Genomic DNA, 16,543 nt, shown 5'->3' on the forward strand with positions numbered 1-16,543 from the left:
GATATTCAGATTAGACGCAGAGCGGCATGATGAGATGCAGAGGAACCTCGGGTCTGCACACGGAGGCCCAGATATTCAGATTAGACTCAGAGCGGCATGATGAGATGCAGAGGAACCTCAGGTCTGCACACGGAGGCCCAGATATTCAGATTAGACGCAGAGCGGCATAATGAGATGCAGAGGAACCTCGGGTCTGCACACGGAGGCCCAGATATTCAGATTAGACGCAGAGCGGCATAATGAGATGCAGAGGAACCTCGGGTCTGCACACGGAGGCCCAGATATTCAGATTAGACTCAGAGCGGCATAATGAGATGCAGAGGAACCTCGGGTCTGCACACGGAGGCCCAGATATTCAGATTAGACTCAGAGCGGCATAATGAGATGCAGAGGAACCTCGGGTCTGCACACGGAGGCCCAGATATTCAGATTAGACGCAGAGGAACCTCAGGTCTGCACACGGAGGCCCAGATATTCAGATTAGACTCAGAGCGGCATAATGAGATGCAGAGGAACCTCGGGTCTGCACACGGAGGCAGCAGACACGCAACTGATGATTGGCACAATGAGGCCGCCTCACACTCAAATCCGGCGTGGTGTCCAAACACTCACACACTGAAACAGCGAGTCGCCACGGTCCCGTCCACAGACGCTGACCCCCCCCCCTCCCTCTCTTCCCGTCTTTTCCAGGTGCGCGTGTCGCCGAGGCCGCCAGGACGGAGCGATTCTCACGGAGGAAGGAGCACGCCAACGGGGCCTGACTGCGTACAGAAATGTCCCCCTCAATAAAATTGCAGTTGAAATGGATATGCAGATGTGTGTGTGTCTTCCTTCTGCGACAGACGGAACAGAAAAGACAGGGACGTTAAAGAAAATGTAAAGAACGCCCCTAAAGCGTGAGACCAGGGCCCTTCCTTCCTTCCTGCCTCCAAAGAGTAAAGGAAGGAAGCACAGCCTTCTGTGGCAGAGATGAGAGTTTAAAAAGAAGGCCATCTTCAGACCCCTCCCAGTGTAAGACCCGCCTCTAAAGCGTGAGACCACGCCCCTTCCTCCCTACCTGCCATCCCCAGACAGAGAGTGTGATGAGAATAGTGAGACCAAAAAAAAAAACCCTAAATGGGAGAGACAGAGAAAGTCAGAATGGAAAATCCACCCAGGAAAGCGGAAAAAAAGGAAAAGTTTTTAAAAAAGTGTCAGACCACACCCCTCCCGGTTTAAGACACGCCCCTAAAGCGTCAGACCACACCCCTCCTGCTCTGAGACACGCCCCCAAAGGCCCCCAAAGTGCGAGATGAGACCCCTTCCTGTCTAAGACCACGCCCCTTCTGGGCTGAGAGAGAGGGACAGAGAAAGTCAGAATGGAAAAGCCACCCAAGAAAGCGAAAAAAAAAAAGTAAAAAAAAAAGAAAAGTCTCTTAAAAGACCTTAAAAAGGAAAAATCTTAAAAAGTGTCAGACCACACCCCTCTTCCCTTAGACCCGCCCCTTAAGTGTCAGGACACGCGCTAACGAGAGAGAGAGAGAGAAAGAGAGAGAGAGAAGGTCAGAATGGAAGCCACCCAAGAAAGCGGGAAAAAAGGTAAAAAAAGGAAAAATAAGTATTAGACCACGCCCCTTCTGGGCTAAGACACGCCCGACTGAGAGGGAGGGACAGAGAAAGTCAGAATGGGAAAGCAGAGGAAAAAAAGAATTAAAAAAAAGTGCCAGACCACACCCCTCCTGCTCTGAGACACGCCCCCAAAGTATTAGACCACGCCCCTTCTGGGCTAAGACACGCTCCACTGTCTCCACTGAGAGGGAGAGACAGAATGGAAAAGCCACCCAAGAAAGCGGAATTTAAAAAAAAGTATCAGACCAGACCACACCCCTCTTCCCTTAGACCCGCCCCTTAAGTGTCAGGACACGCCCTAAAGTGCCAGACCACACCCCTCCTGCTCTGAGACACGCCCCCAAAGTATTAGACCACGCCCCTTCTGACACGCTAAGACACGCCCCACTGAGAGAGACAGAAAGTCAGAATGGAAAAGCCACCCAAGAAAGCGGAGAAAAAAAGAATTAAATAAAAAGTGTCGGACCACACCCCTCTTCCCTTAGACCCGCCCCTAAAGTGTGAGAACACGCCCCATCCGATCTAAGACAGGCCCCAACGAGAGAGACAGAGAAAGTCAGAATGGAAAAGTAAAAAAAAAAAAAGACACCGAAGGCAGCAAGGTCTCTTAAAAAGACCTTAAAAAGGAAAAATCTTAACAGAATGGAAAAGCCACCCAAGAAAGCCACACCTTAGACCCGCCCCTCAAGTGTCAGGACACACCCCCAAAATTGACCTAAGAAAAAAGCAAAAAAGAAAGCGGAAAAAAAAAGTAAAAAAAAAAAAAAAGACAGCAAGGTCTCTTAAAAAGATCTTAACAAGGAAAAATCTTAACAAGGAAAAATCTTAACAAGGAAAAATCTTAACAAGGAAAAATCTTAACAAGGAAAAATCTTAAAGGAAAAATCTTAAAGGAAAAATCTTAAAGGAAAAATCTTAAAGGAAAAATCTTAAAGGAAAAAGAGTCCAGCCCGCTCCTCCCCTCACCCGTGCTCCCGCTCTTCCCCCCCCCTCACCCCCGCCCGTCCTTTCCTCTCTCTGGACTTCTGGTCTACCTCACACGCACACCACCCCATCCCCCACCCGGCACATCCGCACTCTGACTCTGACTCGGGCTGTCTTACACGCGGATGGTGCGCGGGTGCACGGGCTCCGGGACGACCGGGGACGGACCGAGCCGGGGCTGCGGTCTGGGGCGAGCTGTGTCTGCGTTCTGCCAGAAGGACAGAGAGACGGACTCGGTCCGGAGCTGACTGAGTCCGGGACAGGCGGTCGGTTCGGGAGTCGGGAAGAGCGGGAGCACAGGCGAGGGGAGGAGCGGGCTGCACTCTTTTTCCTTTAAGATTTTTCCTTTAAGGAGGGAGAGACCGGGACAGACAGGCAGAGACTGGGACAGAGACAGATGGACAGACCTGAGCTGCGCAGGTGGTGGCCAAGCACCAGGCAGGCCGGGTCTGTCTGAAGGGAGGAAGGACAGACAGGCAGAGACTGGGACAGAGACAGATGGACAGACCCTGAGCTGCACAGGTGTTGGCCAAGCACCAGGCAGGCCGGGTCTGTCTGAAGGAAGAAAGCAGTGAGTGACCAGGACAGACAGGAAGACACTGGGACAGAGACAGACAGACCCTGAGCTGCACAGGTGGTGGCCAAGCACCAGGCAGGCCGGGTCTGAAGGAAGAAAGTGAGGACCAGGACAGACACACAGACCCAGGCTGCACAGGCCATGGGCAGCGCCAGGCAGGCTGGGTGAGGAGGGAGGGAGATGGGACAGAGGGGGGGAGACAGAGACAGCGGGGGGGGGGGAGGCAGGGAGGATGCACGGGCCGGGCCTTTCTCTCTCGGGCTGGGCCCCGGCCTGAAGCGAGGATGGACAGACAGAGAGACAGACCCGGGGCTGCACAGGTGGTGGCCAAGCACCAGGCAGGCCGGGTCTGAAGGAAGGAAGGAGAAGGGAGAGCCGGGGGCTGCGGGACTCGCGGAAGCCGGGATGGGTCCCTCGATGGCGGACGCCGACGCCAGGCAGCCCCGGGTGGAAGGGAGGAGGAGGAGAGAGACTTAGACACAGAGACAGAGAGACACAGAGACAGAGATGGAGAGACAGAGAGGTTTAGGGTTAGGGTGAGGTTAGGGTTAAGGTAGAGAGGCACGGAGAGACAGAGACAGAGAGACACAGAGAGACAGAGAGACAGAGATGGAGACACACAGAGGTTTAGGGTTAGGGTGAGGTTAGGGTTAAGGTAGAGAGACACAGAGAGACACGGAGACACAGAGAGAGAGATGGAGAGACAGAGAGGTTTAGGGTTAGGGTGAGGTTAGGGTTATGGTAGAGAGACACGGAGAGACAGAGACAGAGAGACACAGAGAGATAGAGACAGAGATGGAGAGACAGACAGGTTTAGGGTTAGGGTGAGGTTAGTGTTATGGTAGAGAGACACGGAGAGACAGAGACAGAGAGACACAGAGAGAGAGAGACAGAGATGGAGAGACAGAGAGGTTTAGGGTTAGGGTGAGGTTAGGGTTAAGGTAGAGAGACACGGAGAGACAGAGACAGAGAGACACAGAGAGACAGAGAGACAGAGATGGAGAGACACAGAGGTTTAGGGTTAGGGTGAGGTTAGGGTTAAGGTAGAGAGACACGGAGAGACAGACACAGAGAGACACAGAGACAGAGATGGAGAGACAGAGAGGTTTAGGGTTAGGGTGAGGTTAGGGTTAGGGTTAAAACAGAAACAGAGACACAGAGACAGTGTTAGACAGAGTTAGAGAGAGACAGAGACAGAGAGACAGACAGAGAGACAGCGAGATAGAGACAGAAACAGAGACACAGAGACTGCGAGACAGAGAGATACAGACACTGAGACAGACAGACACTGAGACAGAGACAATGAGACCGAAAGACAGACAGAAACAGAGAGAGACAGATAGAGAGGGAGACAGTGATGGAGAGACAGAGAAACAGACAGACAGAGCTACAGAGCCAGACTGACAGAGAGAAAGGGAGACAGAGAGACAGAAAGACAGAGAGAGATAGAAAAAGTGAAACAGACAGAGACAGAGAGACAGATTTAGAGACACAGAGTCAGAGACAGGCAGAGTGAGACATAGAGACAGAGACAGTGAGACAGAAAGAAACAGAGAGAGAGAGATAGAGAGGGAGACAGTGATGGAGAGATAGAGAAACAGACAGAGCTACAGAGCCAGACTGACAGAGAGAAAGGGAGACAGAGAGACAGAAACAGACACAGAGACAGTAAGACAGAAAGATAGAGAGATATAAAGTGAGACAGACACAGAGACAGAGAGACACAGAGACACAGACGATGGAGACTGGCAAACACAGAGAGATAGAGACAGAGATGGAGAGACAGATGGAGAGATATAGAGAGAGAAACACAGAGACAGAGATAGAGTTAGCGACAGAGACAGAGAGACAGAGATAGAGACAGAGACAGAGAGGGTTAAGTTTAGGGTGAAGGTAGAGACACGGAGAGTCAGACAGTGAGACAGACACAGAGATAGAGACAGAGAGAGAGACAGAGTCGGAGACAGAGTTAGGGACAGAGAGACACAGATAGACACGGAGATACAGAGACGCAGAGACAGAGAGACAGAGACAGACACAGAGATGGAGAGACAGAGGTTTAGGATTAGGGTAAGTAAGAGACAGAGATATATAGAGACAGACACAGAGACACAGAGAACGAGACAGACACAGAGAGACCGAGAGACAGTGACGGAGAGGCAGAGAGAAGGTCAGAGTTGGAGACAGACAGAGATACAGTTAGAGACAGAGTTAGGGACAGACAGAGAGAGAGACAGAGAGATATAGAGACAGAGGGAGAGGGTGAGCTTTGGGTTAAGGTAGAGAGACAGGAGAGAGACAGACAGACAGAGACAGTGACAAACCAGGCTCAGAGTTGCATGATCACGCAGTCAATGAGACACTCCCGCAGAGCGGCATGAGATGCAGAGGAACCTCAGGTCTGCACACGGAGGCCCAGATATTCAGATTAGACTCAGAGCGGCATAATGAGATGCAGAGGAACCTCAGGTCTGCACACGGAGGCCCAGATATTCAGATTAGACTCAGAGCGGCATAATGAGATGCAGAGGAACCTCAGGTCTGCACACGGAGGCCCAGATATTCAGATTAGACGCAGAGCGGCATAATGAGATGCAGAGGAACCTCGGGTCTGCACACGGAGGCCCAGATATTCAGATTAGACTCAGAGCGGCATAATGAGATGCAGAGGAACCTCGGGTCTGCACACGGAGGCCCAGATATTCAGATTAGACTCAGAGCGGCATAATGAGATGCAGAGGAACCTCAGGTCTGCACACGGAGGCCCAGATATTCAGATTAGACGCAGAGCGGCATGATGAGATGCAGAGGAACCTCGGGTCTGCACACGGAGGCCCAGATATTCAGATTAGACTCAGAGCGGCATGATGAGATGCAGAGGAACCTCAGGTCTGCACACGGAGGCCCAGATATTCAGATTAGACGCAGAGCGGCATAATGAGATGCAGAGGAACCTCGGGTCTGCACACGGAGGCCCAGATATTCAGATTAGACGCAGAGCGGCATAATGAGATGCAGAGGAACCTCGGGTCTGCACACGGAGGCCCAGATATTCAGATTAGACTCAGAGCGGCATAATGAGATGCAGAGGAACCTCGGGTCTGCACACGGAGGCCCAGATATTCAGATTAGACTCAGAGCGGCATAATGAGATGCAGAGGAACCTCGGGTCTGCACACGGAGGCCCAGATATTCAGATTAGACGCAGAGGAACCTCAGGTCTGCACACGGAGGCCCAGATATTCAGATTAGACTCAGAGCGGCATAATGAGATGCAGAGGAACCTCGGGTCTGCACACGGAGGCAGCAGACACGCAACTGATGATTGGCACAATGAGGCCGCCTCACACTCAAATCCGGCGTGGTGTCCAAACACTCACACACTGAAACAGCGAGTCGCCACGGTCCCGTCCACAGACGCTGACCCCCCCCCCTCCCTCTCTTCCCGTCTTTTCCAGGTGCGCGTGTCGCCGAGGCCGCCAGGACGGAGCGATTCTCACGGAGGAAGGAGCACGCCAACGGGGCCTGACTGCGTACAGAAATGTCCCCCTCAATAAAATTGCAGTTGAAATGGATATGCAGATGTGTGTGTGTCTTCCTTCTGCGACAGACGGAACAGAAAAGACAGGGACGTTAAAGAAAATGTAAAGAACGCCCCTAAAGCGTGAGACCAGGGCCCTTCCTTCCTTCCTGCCTCCAAAGAGTAAAGGAAGGAAGCACAGCCTTCTGTGGCAGAGATGAGAGTTTAAAAAGAAGGCCATCTTCAGACCCCTCCCAGTGTAAGACCCGCCTCTAAAGCGTGAGACCACGCCCCTTCCTCCCTACCTGCCATCCCCAGACAGAGAGTGTGATGAGAATAGTGAGACCAAAAAAAAAAACCCTAAATGGGAGAGACAGAGAAAGTCAGAATGGAAAATCCACCCAGGAAAGCGGAAAAAAAGGAAAAGTTTTTAAAAAAGTGTCAGACCACACCCCTCCCGGTTTAAGACACGCCCCTAAAGCGTCAGACCACACCCCTCCTGCTCTGAGACACGCCCCCAAAGGCCCCCAAAGTGCGAGATGAGACCCCTTCCTGTCTAAGACCACGCCCCTTCTGGGCTGAGAGAGAGGGACAGAGAAAGTCAGAATGGAAAAGCCACCCAAGAAAGCGAAAAAAAAAAAGTAAAAAAAAAAGAAAAGTCTCTTAAAAGACCTTAAAAAGGAAAAATCTTAAAAAGTGTCAGACCACACCCCTCTTCCCTTAGACCCGCCCCTTAAGTGTCAGGACACGCGCTAACGAGAGAGAGAGAGAGAAAGAGAGAGAGAGAAGGTCAGAATGGAAGCCACCCAAGAAAGCGGGAAAAAAGGTAAAAAAAGGAAAAATAAGTATTAGACCACGCCCCTTCTGGGCTAAGACACGCCCGACTGAGAGGGAGGGACAGAGAAAGTCAGAATGGGAAAGCAGAGGAAAAAAAGAATTAAAAAAAAGTGCCAGACCACACCCCTCCTGCTCTGAGACACGCCCCCAAAGTATTAGACCACGCCCCTTCTGGGCTAAGACACGCTCCACTGTCTCCACTGAGAGGGAGAGACAGAATGGAAAAGCCACCCAAGAAAGCGGAATTTAAAAAAAAGTATCAGACCAGACCACACCCCTCTTCCCTTAGACCCGCCCCTTAAGTGTCAGGACACGCCCTAAAGTGCCAGACCACACCCCTCCTGCTCTGAGACACGCCCCCAAAGTATTAGACCACGCCCCTTCTGACACGCTAAGACACGCCCCACTGAGAGAGACAGAAAGTCAGAATGGAAAAGCCACCCAAGAAAGCGGAGAAAAAAAGAATTAAATAAAAAGTGTCGGACCACACCCCTCTTCCCTTAGACCCGCCCCTAAAGTGTGAGAACACGCCCCATCCGATCTAAGACAGGCCCCAACGAGAGAGACAGAGAAAGTCAGAATGGAAAAGTAAAAAAAAAAAAAGACACCGAAGGCAGCAAGGTCTCTTAAAAAGACCTTAAAAAGGAAAAATCTTAACAGAATGGAAAAGCCACCCAAGAAAGCCACACCTTAGACCCGCCCCTCAAGTGTCAGGACACACCCCCAAAATTGACCTAAGAAAAAAGCAAAAAAGAAAGCGGAAAAAAAAAGTAAAAAAAAAAAAAAAGACAGCAAGGTCTCTTAAAAAGATCTTAACAAGGAAAAATCTTAACAAGGAAAAATCTTAACAAGGAAAAATCTTAACAAGGAAAAATCTTAACAAGGAAAAATCTTAAAGGAAAAATCTTAAAGGAAAAATCTTAAAGGAAAAATCTTAAAGGAAAAATCTTAAAGGAAAAAGAGTCCAGCCCGCTCCTCCCCTCACCCGTGCTCCCGCTCTTCCCCCCCCCTCACCCCCGCCCGTCCTTTCCTCTCTCTGGACTTCTGGTCTACCTCACACGCACACCACCCCATCCCCCACCCGGCACATCCGCACTCTGACTCTGACTCGGGCTGTCTTACACGCGGATGGTGCGCGGGTGCACGGGCTCCGGGACGACCGGGGACGGACCGAGCCGGGGCTGCGGTCTGGGGCGAGCTGTGTCTGCGTTCTGCCAGAAGGACAGAGAGACGGACTCGGTCCGGAGCTGACTGAGTCCGGGACAGGCGGTCGGTTCGGGAGTCGGGAAGAGCGGGAGCACAGGCGAGGGGAGGAGCGGGCTGCACTCTTTTTCCTTTAAGATTTTTCCTTTAAGGAGGGAGAGACCGGGACAGACAGGCAGAGACTGGGACAGAGACAGATGGACAGACCTGAGCTGCGCAGGTGGTGGCCAAGCACCAGGCAGGCCGGGTCTGTCTGAAGGGAGGAAGGACAGACAGGCAGAGACTGGGACAGAGACAGATGGACAGACCCTGAGCTGCACAGGTGTTGGCCAAGCACCAGGCAGGCCGGGTCTGTCTGAAGGAAGAAAGCAGTGAGTGACCAGGACAGACAGGAAGACACTGGGACAGAGACAGACAGACCCTGAGCTGCACAGGTGGTGGCCAAGCACCAGGCAGGCCGGGTCTGAAGGAAGAAAGTGAGGACCAGGACAGACACACAGACCCAGGCTGCACAGGCCATGGGCAGCGCCAGGCAGGCTGGGTGAGGAGGGAGGGAGATGGGACAGAGGGGGGGAGACAGAGACAGCGGGGGGGGGGGAGGCAGGGAGGATGCACGGGCCGGGCCTTTCTCTCTCGGGCTGGGCCCCGGCCTGAAGCGAGGATGGACAGACAGAGAGACAGACCCGGGGCTGCACAGGTGGTGGCCAAGCACCAGGCAGGCCGGGTCTGAAGGAAGGAAGGAGAAGGGAGAGCCGGGGGCTGCGGGACTCGCGGAAGCCGGGATGGGTCCCTCGATGGCGGACGCCGACGCCAGGCAGCCCCGGGTGGAAGGGAGGAGGAGGAGAGAGACTTAGACACAGAGACAGAGAGACACAGAGACAGAGAGACAGAGAGACAGAGACAGAGAGAGGCTCGTCTCCTACACTTCTACAGGTACAACGGGAGCGGAGGACGCAGACCTGAGACGCCGCCTGCCCGGGGACCCCAATGACAGAGCCACACCTCTCGTCGGGAGCCCGGGCTGGGGTTCGGGTCCCAGATTCGACCCCATGAGGCAGAGAAGGTAGGGAGACGGGGGGACAGAGAGATGACAGAGACCCGAGCTGCTCGGGACACGGACTCGGGCTTGGTCCCCGGGTGGAAGAAAGTGGAAGAAGGAAGGAGACGGAGAGACCCGGGGACGGCGAGACGCACGGAAGCCGGGATGGTGCGTCTCGGTCGGATGCAGACTCGGGCTTGGTCCCCAGGGAGAAGGAAGCAGGGAGAAGGAAGGAGAAGGGAGAACCAGGACAGGGGGACAGTGGGACAGACAGACCCAGACTGCGCGGGACACGGACTCGGGCTTGGTCCCTGGGTGGAAGAAGGAAGGAGAAGGGAGGGAGACAGACAGAGACCGGGGGACGGCGAGACACACGGAAGCCGGGATGGTGCATCTCGGTCGGATGCAGACTCGGGCTTGGTCCCCGGGGAGAAGGAAGCAGGGAGAAGGAAGGAGAAGGGAGAACCAGGACAGGGGGACAGACAGACGCAGAGACCCGAGCTGCGCAGGCCACGGCAGAGACCAGGCAGGCCGGGATGGAAGAAGGAAGCAGGAGAAGGAAGAACCGGGACAGGGGGACAGACAGACGCAGAGACCCGAGCTGCGCGGGCCACGGCAGAGACCAGGCAGGCCGGGATGGAAGAAGGAAGCAGGAAGAAGGAAGAACCGGGACAGGGGGACAGGGGGACAGACAGACCCAGACTGCGCGGGACACGGACTCGGGCTTGGTCCCTGGGTGGAAGAAGGAAGGAGAAGGGAGGTTGACAGACAGAGACCGGGGGACGGCGAGACACACGGAAGCCGGGATGGTGCGTCTCGGTCGGATGCAGACTCGGGCTTGGTCCCCGGGGAGAAGGAAGCAGGGAGAAGGAAGGAGAAGGGAGAACCAGGACAGGGGGACAGACAGACGCAGAGACCCGAGCTGCGCGGGCCACGGCAGAGGCCAGGCAGGCCGGGATGGAAGAAGGAGAAGGGAGAACCAGGACAGGGGGACAGACAGACAGAGACCCGAGCTGCGCGGGCCATGGCAGAGACCAGGCAGGCCGGGATGGAAGAAGGAAGGAGAAGGGAGAACCAGGACAGGGGGACAGACAGACAGAGACCCGAGCTGCGCGGGCCACGGCAGAGACCAGGCAGGCCGGGATGGAAGAAGGAGAAGGGAGAACCAGGACAGGGGGACAGGGGGACAGACAGACACAGAGACCCGAGCTGCGCGGGCCACGGCAGAGACCAGGCAGGCCGGGATGGAAGAAGGAGAAGGGAGAACCAGGACAGGGGGACAGGGGGACAGACAGACACAGAGACCCGAGCTGCGCGGGCCACGGCAGAGGCCAGGCAGGCCGGGATGGAAGAAGGAAGCAGGAAGAAGGAAGAACCGGGACAGGGGGACAGGGGGACAGACAGACCCAGACTGCGCGGGACACGGACTCGGGCTTGGTCCCTGGGTGGAAGAAGGAAGGAGAAGGGAGGGAGACAGACAGAGACCGGGGGACGGCGAGACACACGGAAGCCGGGATGGTGCATCTCGGTCGGATGCAGACTCGGGCTTGGTCCCCGGGGAGAAGGAAGCAGGGAGAAGGAAGGAGAAGGGAGAACCAGGACAGGGGGACAGACAGACGCAGAGACCCGAGCTGCGCAGGCCACGGCAGAGACCAGGCAGGCCGGGATGGAAGAAGGAAGCAGGAGAAGGAAGAACCGGGACAGGGGGACAGACAGACGCAGAGACCCGAGCTGCGCGGGCCACGGCAGAGACCAGGCAGGCCGGGATGGAAGAAGGAAGCAGGAAGAAGGAAGAACCGGGACAGGGGGACAGGGGGACAGACAGACCCAGACTGCGCGGGACACGGACTCGGGCTTGGTCCCTGGGTGGAAGAAGGAAGGAGAAGGGAGGTTGACAGACAGAGACCGGGGGACGGCGAGACACACGGAAGCCGGGATGGTGCATCTCGGTCGGATGCAGACTCGGGCTTGGTCCCCGGGGAGAAGGAAGCAGGGAGAAGGAAGGAGAAGGGAGAACCAGGACAGGGGGACAGACAGACGCAGAGACCCGAGCTGCGCAGGCCACGGCAGAGACCAGGCAGGCCGGGATGGAAGAAGGAAGGAGAAGGGAGAACCAGGACAGGGGGACAGACAGACGCAGAGACCCGAGCTGCGCGGGCCACGGCAGAGACCAGGCAGGCCGGGATGGAAGAAGGAAGCAGGAGAAGGAAGAACCGGGACAGGGGGACAGACAGACGCAGAGACCCGAGCTGCGCGGGCCATGGCAGAGACCAGGCAGGCCGGGATGGAAGAAGGAAGGAGAAGGGAGAACCAGGACAGGGGGACAGACAGACGCAGAGACCCGAGCTGCGCGGGCCACGGCAGAGACCAGGCAGGCCGGGATGGAAGAAGGAAGCAGGAGAAGGAAGAACCGGGACAGGGGGACAGACAGACGCAGAGACCCGAGCTGCGCGGGCCACGGCAGAGACCAGGCAGGCCGGGATGGAAGAAGGAAGCAGGAAGAAGGAAGAACCGGGACAGGGGGACAGGGGGACAGACAGACCCAGACTGCGCGGGACACGGACTCGGGCTTGGTCCCTGGGTGGAAGAAGGAAGGAGAAGGGAGGTTGACAGACAGAGACCGGGGGACGGCGAGACACACGGAAGCCGGGATGGTGCATCTCGGTCGGATGCAGACTCGGGCTTGGTCCCCGGGGAGAAGGAAGCAGGGAGAAGGAAGGAGAAGGGAGAACCAGGACAGGGGGACAGACAGACGCAGAGACCCGAGCTGCGCGGGCCATGGCAGAGACCAGGCAGGCCGGGATGGAAGAAGGAAGGAGAAGGGAGAACCAGGACAGGGGGACAGACAGACACAGAGACCCGAGCTGCGCGGGCCACGGCAGAGACCAGGCAGGCCGGGATGGAAGAAGGAAGCAGGAGAAGGGAGAACCAGGACAGGGGGACAGACAGACACAGAGACCCGAGCTGCGCGGGCCACGGCAGAGACCAGGCAGGCCGGGATGGAAGAAGAAGGGAGAACCAGGACAGGGGGACAGACAGACACAGAGACCCGAGCTGCGCGGGCCACGGCAGAGACCAGGCAGGCCGGGATGGAAGAAGGAAGCAGGAGAAGGAAGGAGAAGGAAGGAGAAGGGAGAGCCGGGGGCTGCGGGACTCGTGGAAGCCGGGATGGGTCCCTCGATGGCGGACGCCGACGCCAGGCAGCCCCGGGTGGAAGGGAGGAGGAGGAGGAGGAGGAGGAGGAGGAGAGACTTAGAGTCAGACAGAGGGACAGAGAGAGACTTAGACACATAGACAGAGAGACAGAGAGAGGCTCTGTCCCTGCACTTCTACAGGTACAACCTGGAGCGGCGGCCGCGGACCTGAACCCCCGTCTGCCCGGGGACGCCGCCGACACGGCCGCACCGCAGGTCTGGAACCGCGGCTGGCCTTCGGGTCCCAGATCCGTCCCCACGAGGCAGAGAACCGGGGGTGCACTTGCGCGTTTTTCGCCACCGGGTGGCCCCGGAGATCGGCGCTGGGCCCTAGACGCACTACAGCTCCCATGAGCGCCTGGGCTCGACTTCCTGTCCAAAATGGAGGCACTTCCTGTATCTCACAAAGTACAACCTCCCGGGGACCGACCGATGGAAAGCGCGACCGCCTCGCCGGGTCGGATCCGCCAGCCTGGCCGGCTTCCCCTCACCCTGGCCGGGATGAAGCAGGCAGATCCGACCCCTTTGGTGGAAGTTTTTTCCCGGCGTGCTCTCTGTCGCCACCCGGTGGTGACAGAGGAGAATGCGGTGGTCGTGACCTTTCGATTTTCTTTTTTTCAAAGGACACTTGTTTTTGGTTTCCGTGAGCGTTGATTATTTTTGAAAGCATCTACGTGCACGTTCGTTTTTCTTTTATTCTCGTTGATGGCTCACCACTCTTTGCATATGTGTGAACCCAGAATATGTCAACCTATATATACATTAAACATGTGAAAGTGTGTGTGTGTTTGTGTGTGTGTGTGTGTGTGTGTGTGTGTGTAGTAAAATAAAATAGGACGTTTTCTATTCTTGTCATTCTTAATATTTTGTTATGATTTATCTTTGTATATTTATACTAATTGGAAGCAACAATTACTTTAACTTAATATCTCTTAATATCAATCGACTCAATTCCCCAATAAAAAGAAATAGACACACACACACACACACACACACACACACACACACACACACACACACAACTAGTTAGACAAATCCTGGTCATGTACCCAAAGGACTCCATATCCTAACATAGAGATACTTGCTCAGCCATATGTCATAGATAGAATCAAAGATGGAATAATAGCACGAGTCCTTTCCCTGATTGTGGCCGTAGTTCACATGTACAGTTTTTACAGCCCATCCTCTAATTGGTTGTATTTGCATAACTATAGATATCGAACCTTAGATAGCAAAGATATTCAGTAATCAATCTGCACTTCTGCCCCAATTCTGGAACGACAACAACCAAACAAGACGTTATATCGATATCACTTATGGATCTTTCATAAAGACAGAACTATGCTTACCTTTATTCAGGTGCACATCTAAGTTCAAGGATTTTAAGCAATGTGATCTAGTCTTTCACTCACTGGAAGAGCATGGGCTGGTTCTAATTCTAAAGAGCTTCACATAGGAGCAGAGAGCAACCACACTTAAGTAACACAATAGCCTGAGTAGAAGTCAACTCAGTATTTCTCCATCACATTACCATCGAGGAGTCAGGGTACAAACAGGAAAGAATGCCACTTACCAGAGTGACAAGTGCAAGTGAAAGTAAGAAAGGAAGAAAGAAGTGGGGACCAATGAAATTGTCCAGGCATTAAAGGGTTTGACTTACAAGCATGAGGACCCAAGTTTGATCCCTAGAACCTAAGTTTCTAAAACAAATCACAAGTCAGGGTGGTTCATGCTTGTAATCTCTGCGCCAAGGAGAGCAGGTAGGCCCTCACTGACCGTTTAGGCTAGCATACTTGATAAGTTCCAGGCCAATGAGAAACCCTGACCACCAAAGAAAAAAAGGTAGATGGTGGGATGGTGTCTGAGAGATGACAACAAGGTTGTCCTTAGGCTTCCACATGCACACATCTCAACCAGTCCACAGAAATGAAGACACACAGAGAGGAAAGGGGGTACGATTTGCCTGAAAGCTTATGGAATTTAATGAGTAGCCAGGACTTGAACTTGTCCTATAGATTTCAGAAGTACTGTCTTTAAAAATTCCAGTATTTGGGAGGGTCGGGGAGCAGGGCGGGGGGGGGGTGGGGGAAGGTAGAGGGGACTTTCGGGATAGCATTTGAAATGTAAATGAAGAAAATATCTAATAAAAAAGGATTTGGGGATATCAGCTTATTTTATGTCATTCAATGGTGTTGATGATGGTACATTCCCCAGCACAATAAAGCTAAGCTTTCAAATACACTCAGCTTAAAAGCTTCTCTTTTATGTAAATATTGGAGATTCCGTGTAAGGTTTAAAATATTTTGTGTTCATAAAGGTTGTGATTTTACTTATGAGCTCCCTCTTCATGATTGGAAATTTAAAACTGGTTACTGAGAAGTAAGTCTGTTGGCCAATTTTTCAAGCTCTAAATTTCTGCAGTATTTAGGACTAACAAGAGAGGTGTTTTTCCTTGCCTAAACCATCCGTTTTAACTGTTGGTCACTTAAGTGCTGATGAATATGGTATATGGAGAAAGAAAAGTTAGAGAATGGAAGTTGAAAGGATTGGCTCTCGGGTTCATGCCTCAGACCCTTTCCTTTTGGCACTAAATGATACTTCTGTCTTTTATGCTGCTCAGGCGCAGCATGCAACGTGAAGGCGACTGCAAGTTGCAGAACCTTGACCTTTCTCATCTACTGAAACTGCATTTGTTTGTACCTTGTTGATTAGACAATATGGGAAATAATAGTGAAGATGCATGATGTTTTCGTTATTTCATAGCAAAGCGAATATGAATAAAAGGATGAAAAATAGAATGTTCATGTGCCATATTTTATTTTTATGATGCGATGGCACTTGATGTTTGGAATAATAAGAAAGAATTATTTCTCTTCAGTAAAAACAAATCACCTGTGCTTTAAGGTAAATCCTATAAATGGTTTATGTATCGCGTGATTATTTCATCCCATTTCAGCAAGTTACTTCTCAAAGCATTAGTGTCTGGTTTGCATTATGGCTGGTAATGTTTTCAGAACTAATGCCATGTTCCTAATGCAATTTTAGTATGACTGGAATTTACAAAATATTATTCATTGTAATGTGATGTAAAATTATATCCTATCATGTATAGTAATTTTCAGATGGGAAATAAATTCAAGAAACTTACCACCAGATTATTTATTTCCAGGGATCAGATATTGTTCTAGTTAAGATACTCATTAAAAAAAAAATTACTCAATTAATTGTGGCCATTTTAAAAACAGTCGTACATACCATTAGAAGTAATTCTTAACAAAATTTAAGAGTATCTATTTACCTGCTGCTTTGTAAATCCTTTGGAGTGGAAGTAAGTGTATTCTAAGTAAGTACTAGGTAATTATTTATGAGTAGAAAAATGGCAGGAACAGTATCTACTATTACATTTATCCTAATTGTTAATATTCTCAAAGAATACTTTTTAAAAAGGAATTCCAAGTTATTTTGTGATAATTGACTGAGGAAGGAGCCATCAGAGTCATAAAAGCTATTTGAACCAAAGAGGATATCATGCCCTGGTATATAAAAAAGGGAGCAGGAAGCATTAAAGAAAAAGGATGCCG

At 52.6% G+C, this 16,543-nt stretch overlaps 1 pseudogene across 1 annotated transcript in view; it reads left to right on the forward strand.

Moving 5' to 3' along the window:
• Positions 1–807, forward strand: part of Erdr1 (erythroid differentiation regulator 1) — a 31,024-nt pseudogene extending 30,217 nt beyond the window's left edge. The window contains exon 3 of the transcript NR_137282.1: positions 691–807. The product of NR_137282.1 is annotated as an erythroid differentiation regulator 1, transcript variant 1, non-coding (transcript). The remainder of the gene's footprint in view (positions 1–690) is intronic.
• Positions 808–16,543: the final 15,736 nt, after the last annotated feature.

Source organism: Mus musculus, chromosome Y (assembly GCF_000001635.26).
Source record: "Mus musculus strain C57BL/6J chromosome Y, GRCm38.p6 C57BL/6J".
In the NCBI taxonomy this organism is placed as follows: Eukaryota; Metazoa; Chordata; class Mammalia; order Rodentia; family Muridae; genus Mus; species Mus musculus.